General features: G+C 44.8%; 1 pseudogene; it reads right to left on the reverse strand.

Moving 5' to 3' along the window:
- Positions 1-2415: 2415 nt before the first annotated feature.
- LOC125554674 (eukaryotic translation initiation factor 2 subunit alpha homolog) lies at positions 2416-3587 on the reverse strand (annotated as a pseudogene).
- Positions 3588-6572: the final 2985 nt, after the last annotated feature.

The following is a 6572-nucleotide window of genomic DNA, read 5'->3' on the forward strand; positions in this document are numbered from 1 at the left end:
CGCGAGCTAGGATAAACGTTCCAGCCAGAGTCCCTGCGGATTGGAGTCCATCATCGTCGTTCGTTGTTCCGCTACCTCGAGTTGTTATGCTGCTTGTATAGAGCAAGCGTGGTTGGCGTGGTGTTGCCGTGCCGATGTTATTCATTGTAATATAGGAGACAATGTATTCCTATTTGTGTTGTAATAGAGAGCTGGTTTGTTCTATACTAAGCAGTGCCATATTCCAGAAGACTTCACCTCGATCTCTGGGCTGGAATACAGGGCGTTCCGGTTTTCTCTGAGCCGGGGTGCCGCACATTAAATGCACCGCTTAACGACACATCGTTGGTTGCCCGAAAAGGATTGTTGGGCTATTTTGCCAGCTCCGTGCTATTCTCTTGACATGTCGCAGGACGGGTGTCATCTGTGGGTTTCTTCTGTAGGAAATGGCTGTCATGTGGCGAATGGCTGCCACTTAATCACTTTGCGGCTTGACACCGCAGTGATCGATGACGTGGGTCATGGTGGAATGGTTGGTGAGGTAGCTCAGCCTCCGTGAGCCCCCGGTAGGCCCTACCGGGGTGTTTTGGCTGTCTGCTTCTGGGGTGGCCTCGCCCCTTGCTGGGCTCACCTGCCCGGCAAGGGAGGCTTTTCCCTTGATGATACCTTGCTTCTCTGGCTTGATCCTGGTCCCTCTTATATGCATGTTGGTTCTTCGAACCTCTTGGGTCCTTTGTACATCTTGGCTCGGCCTTAGCTTGTCCATGCACGAGTCAAGGGAAAACATATACCCCTGTCTATTTTCCCCGACATGTCATTATCGCCTCAAAGAAATCAGAAAAAGGGGAACAGAGGTCGCAGATGAAATATGAATTTGGCGGATCCGCTTCCCCCTCCACCAAAACTATGGCACGCCATGCCCTTTCGGGAGTTTCCTCCCCCACAGGTACCTATACCTTGCCTGCAGAACCAGGACGTCCAGATTCGACGAAAAGAAGACAACATCTCCCCTCCACTTCTTTTCCAGCTCCGTCGCCCTCTTAAATCCCTCAGCGACCACCTGCTTCGCCATGGCCGTCTGCTTCCCTTTTGCTGCAGTTTTCTTCCCGATTCCCGTGAACACCGGTGCAAATGGGGTAAGGAATCGGGTGGGGGAACGACAGCGGGCGAGGGAGAGAAAGGAAGGGGCAGTTGTTTGGCTTGCGGAGGAAGATGATGGGAGCGCAAGACAGGCGACAAGTGAACCGTGCCACTCTGTGTTTTCCTATCTTAAGGGGAAAAGGCTTGGAGCGGGGGAGAGACGCGTCAGAAAGTTGCCATTTTACATTAACTGTAACAGTCCCATGACCCCATGACTCGCAGCAATAGGTCATTATAACGAACCACCATGCGCAGCCTTCTCCTGCCACGTGTCCGTGCACTGTTTGGGGCCTAACCCAACGTGTCGCACGACATGTATGGCTCAGGCTCGGGGGCTTATGTCGGGGAACACAAATAGGGGTGTGTATTTTCCCCTAACTCGTGCACGGATGGTGAAGCCTACGGGCACAAGAACAAGATCATAGCACCAAGATCAGACTGAAGCACAAGGGACAAGTCCTTTCAAGGATCCAAGAGGAGCAAGACTAGCTAGAGAAGCAAGATATCACTAGGGGAAAACCTCCCTTCCCGGGCAGGTGAACCTGGCGAGGATGGGGTTACCCCCGGAAGCAAGCCTTCAGGTCGTCTCGGTAGGCCTATCGGGGCTTACGGAGGCAGAACCGCTCCACCACACCACATCATCACGACGCATGTCGTCGATCGGTGCGGTGTTAAGATCCAAGGTGGCTAAGTGGCTGCTATTCGCCACATGGCAGCCACTTCTTATAGAAAATACTTCGAGGCAACACCCGTTCTGAGACGTGTCAAGCAAGAAGGCGGGAAGCTGGCAAAACAGCCCGGCAGGGCCTACCGGGCGAGCTGTGATGTGACGTTGAGCAGCGCATTTAATGTGCTTTGTCAGCCCGCAGAGTTAGGTATGATAGCACTGTTTGCTATCTAATCAGTGCATAATGACTGATTTGCCAGTGTGGTGACCCCTTAATCTATAAAAGGAGGCCCATGACGACCGTACAAGGGGTTGGTCAGTTGGGTGGCTAATCCGCACCCTCACATACTCGTACGCGTGTAGCCATTTTTGCCCCAAGGAAACCTTGCCAGGCAAGTGTGTTGTGCTCACCACTATTTTTCCACCAACAATCCACCAAAGCAAGAGTAGGGTTTTACGCCTCACGGCGGCCCGAACCTGGGTAAAGATTGCCTGCAGGATCTCTGCCATTCTGATCCATGCTCCTTCGCTCTTTGTGCAATGTGACATCCCCCACCGAACTAGAAAGGGACTCTTGGTCCCATAGGTGGTCGTGGTTTCCCACAATAGCTGGCGCTATACAAGCAATCTCATCCCACCTGGGAGGAGACTCGGTCCACACCAGCACCAGCCTTTGTGAAGTCTACGTCTCCCATGCCAGAGTCCTCCTCCTCGTTGTCGTCATCGCCGTCGACCTCCTCGCCTTCTAGCTTTAGCTGATCAATCATGTCCACAAATAGCTTGTAGTCTCCTCGTACACCTGCACGGGGAAATTATAAAACATGAAACATGGGCAGGACTGAAATATAGAAGCTTGCAGATCTCTGAGTCAGTGGTGGTTTCTTTTGTTGATTATTTTGTTGACTGTGGATAATGGGGAACTTATGGCTTGAGCTGCTTCCTTCACCACCAATTTCCCCTAGTGCTTTTCAATTGCCTCTGTGCAAACTTTTGTTGCATTAGTCAGAATTGCGATCCCCTGGCTCTGTTCACAGCAGCAATATACGAAATCAGTAAATTTCATGTCACTGGCTCTACTCAGTTGGCTAGAGTGATGCATATGTACACTCAACCGGCCCACGTTCAACAACCCCCCCCCCCCAAACCACGCTCATATAATCCAGGAACCTGATTCCACCTCCTTCCAATATGAATAACCCCAAACCATACATTGGCATCATGAGATGTGTGAATACAAAGTACCCACTGCAAAATCCTCAACAGAAGGGTAACCGAATTTTAATGAAATCTAAAGGTCTGAATAATACCTGACTATTATCGACCCATCTACTAAAACATGTATGCCAATTTTCACAGCAAAATAAATGACTACACCTCCTTGATTACTTCGGTTACAAGAGAGGCCGAGCATTATTTTAAATACTCCTCCCCATGCATAGACTAACATTTTTGTGTGTTGAGTTTTGATTTATATTTTCTATGCAAAGAAAAAAAGGGTCAATAATAAACATTGATCACATAAATGAATGGAAGAAATCACCAACGTTGTCAAGTGTGTGTGGTTAGAACATAAAGCGCAGGAGCAACTGGCTTAATCTTCACAGGGCAATTAGCATTTCCAGCAGCTTCAGCTTTCCTCATGGCTCCCTACAAAACAGAATCAGAAACTCACAATCAAGCATACAGTTGGAAACCAAACCGCATGGATTGAAGCAAATAGAACCTTAATGTGGAGAACACCATCAAACTGGAAGCATTTCATCTCAACATCAGCATGAATCTTGAGTGGATGTGGTGTCATTGTGGACCTTGTTGCAACCCAGCAGTGGCAAAGCTTGTATTCCTAGTAAGCAGTGTTAGTTGCAGAGAAGAACCCGACCATGCCTCTAATGATTCTGGTGTAGCTTGAAATCTGCCGGTATAGTTGAAGTATCTAGGGGCTATTTCTGGTGTTACCCAACCAGGCAGCGCCTCATATCTGCTTGGCTAATCAAACCCCCCTGCGTGTGCCACCTTGCATGTTTCTGCAATGACATTCAACACTTTTAGGATTAATCTTTCTGTGTTTCCTCCTAGAACTAATGGTAACATGTCATGTACTGAAGGTAACGTATAAATTGAACTTGCATCGCTAGCCGTTATTAAACTTTGTGTCTATTCTCCCTGATGTACTTTCAGTCGAACTGATGGATGGACATGTTTAACACTGATGTACTGATGTATTGTTAGCACTGATGCATCACTGTGGGTTAATGAACTTATGCATGTTTTTTATGTTTTCCCTAAAACTGATGCATGCACATTTGGTGCATTTCTAGTAACCTGAACATTGAACTTGGGAGTAGTAGACAGGTATGAAACTGATGCATTTCTTTTGTTTTCCACTGGAACTGATGCATCTACATTAGAAGCACTCCCAGTTTTTGTATCATTGAACTTACTATGTAACAGGTATATTTTAATATTTTCGTGTTCGAACTGATGCATCTACATGACATGTAATATTAGTAATCTCAACATATAACTTCAAGTGGTAGTTGAACCTTATGTGAACTGAAGAAGCTACCTGAACTGATGCATAACTTTATCTTTTTCACTCAAACTGATGCAAGCACATTAGAGGTACTAACAGTAACCTTGACATCAAAATTGTGTATCAAGTGGCAGGGATGCAATGAACTGATGTAAGCATATGCGACGTACTATCTACTTCTGCATCATGGAAGTTACAATACAACATGGGGTATATGATTTTTTAAGTAGGACTAATGAACTTATAGTGTGACATCACACGCATCTAGTGTTTGAACTAAGCGATCTAGTGTGCTTTTTCTCACAAATCACACGCATGAGCATTGGACTAAGCCTTTGTTTTTGAATCAGATTCAACACCATCAGTTTCTTGAATTAGAAATTCATCAAGTTTTGCAGGGGAAAGAGGGAATCACCTAAAAACGGACGCTGACAAACCTGTCGTCCTGCTCACTAACGGCGGCATGGTCTTCTTGCTGGCGGGGATGTTGTTTTGGGATGAGTTTTGTAGGTGGCGCCATTGATCCCGGCGGAAGGAGCTTGGGTGGTGGGGGAGGGGCGCAACCCCCTTCACGGCAGTGGCAGATCCGGTGGCGACCCTCGACACCGTCGAGGCCTCCCTTGCTCAGGCTACCGCTGTCCCGCGGTTGTCCACGGCAAGATCCACGAAAGAGGAGAGGGGCGGTAGAGTAGGTCACGGATTCAGCGGCGGAGGAGAGACCCTTCACGACGTCGCGGGCTCGCTCGCTCCAGCTGCCTGCGTCGCTCGCTCACCCGCAATGGCTGCCTTCGGTGGTAGGAGGCACATTTGGTTGGGGGCACGTCGGGGAGTTTCTACAGTGTAGTTGTCGGCGTGTCGCACCCGTATAGGGCCGAGGAGTAATAGAATAATATTATGTTACTAGTACCAGAATAGTCTTGTCCATATATATATATATATATATATATATATTGTATACTCTCTTACTATAATTTGTATGTAGCATTACTCATGCTTAGTTGAGCATTACTGTTTCGCATAACAGAATATTATTATATTTATACATCCGAGATATTCTATTTCATGAAATAGAATATTATTTTGTTTTGCGTAACAGAATATTATTCTGTTACTCTGCTTGAACTGACGGTTTCAGACGGTTGTACTAATGATTTCCATCTCGTGGAACTAATCGTCCTCTCTAGTACAAAAAAATTGTAAATTTTTTTGTCGGAACAGGGTGCATAATATATTGTTGGGAAGCTCTTGATAGCTACATTATAAGTCGTATAAGATTTTTTTGCAAAATCATCACGGTTTAAGAGCAGTTTTGAAAACACCATTTTTTCAAAACTGAAAACGTGAATCGTATTTTGGACTTAATTCTCAAACGATTTTTCCGAATTTAGCAAATAAGATGGCGTTGGAAAGCTGGTGAAAATCCGCTTCTTCTATATATCGAATGTTTTTTTCAAATTCTACACGATTTAAAAGTAATTTTAAAAAGGTGAAATTCTGGGTGAAAAGTATTTTCGCACTTTTTTGCAAACGGTCGGATTGACGCAAATGATACATCGTTGGAAAGCTATGGAAAATGCACAACTTTTTCGTATAGAAATGTTATTCTAATTCTTTACGATTTAAACTCGAATTCGAATACGGTCAAATTTGATTTTGAATGCGATTTTTTTAAAAAGTTTGTCGAAATGGGGCAAATAATGTACCGTTGGAAAGCTATCTAAAACGCGAAACTTAGTCATGTTGAATGTTTTCGCAAATACACAATCGTTGAAGAGTAATTTTGAATAAGGTGAGACAGGTCGTGTTGTTTTCCTATTAGAAAAAATAGAGTATTGTACTAATCTATGTGTGTGTCCGTACTGATTTATTTTTCACAGAGTAATTTTGAAAGGTTCCAAAAAAAGAGTACTTTAGCTGATGCCCATATGGGTTTGTACTAAGCGTGTTTTCATAGACTAGACTTTACACTATTTTGGACTTAACTTTTTGTGAACTCGATTTCTTTTTGGGGCGATGTTTTGGACTTCTCTCATTTTTTGACTTGAACTTTTACCATTTAAATTTTCATGGGTTATTTTATTGATATTTTTTCCCAAACTTACCTGGGACTAACCGCATTTAAGTTTTTTTATACTTATATGCATGGTAATACAAGAACAGCCCCGATTTTTTAGCCGTGTCAGATGAGCACTAGAACTTATAGAAAGTTTTCAGTTTTAATGCAAATTTGTTTTCTTGTCCGTTATTATGGTA

The sequence above is a fragment of the Triticum urartu genome, chromosome 4A, assembly GCF_056163025.1.
Source record: "Triticum urartu cultivar PI428250 chromosome 4A, HENAU_Tu73, whole genome shotgun sequence".
Lineage (NCBI taxonomy): Eukaryota > Viridiplantae > Streptophyta > Magnoliopsida > Poales > Poaceae > Triticum > Triticum urartu.